Source organism: Poecilia reticulata, linkage group LG18, assembly GCF_000633615.1.
Source record: "Poecilia reticulata strain Guanapo linkage group LG18, Guppy_female_1.0+MT, whole genome shotgun sequence".
NCBI lineage: Eukaryota > Metazoa > Chordata > Actinopteri > Cyprinodontiformes > Poeciliidae > Poecilia > Poecilia reticulata.
In genome coordinates, this window is record NC_024348.1 from 20,819,424 (window position 1) to 20,819,761 (window position 338).

The window sequence follows — 338 nt, forward strand, 5'->3', positions numbered from 1 at the left end:
CTTCACTGTCCTGTGTGTGTTTTAGAGAGAAATAATGTCATATAAGTAAATAAGTAATGAACTATATTCTAATTGATTTTTTTTCCCTGTTGCAGGCAAGGGAAACCAGGGATGATTGCAACGCGTTGTGAGTTGTTAAACCATCAATTCTACCATTTATAATTGATGGAGCTACATCAACTCTTTGATTAGTGAGCTATTCACTCCCAAAGTCCACAAGGTGGATGTCAGGACTGAGACCTATCTTGTTCCAATTTTATTGAGAAAAAACTGAATTAGAGGTAAAAACTTTTTTTTTTTTAACAAAAGATGAACATTTGGAGCTTTAATCTTGTCTG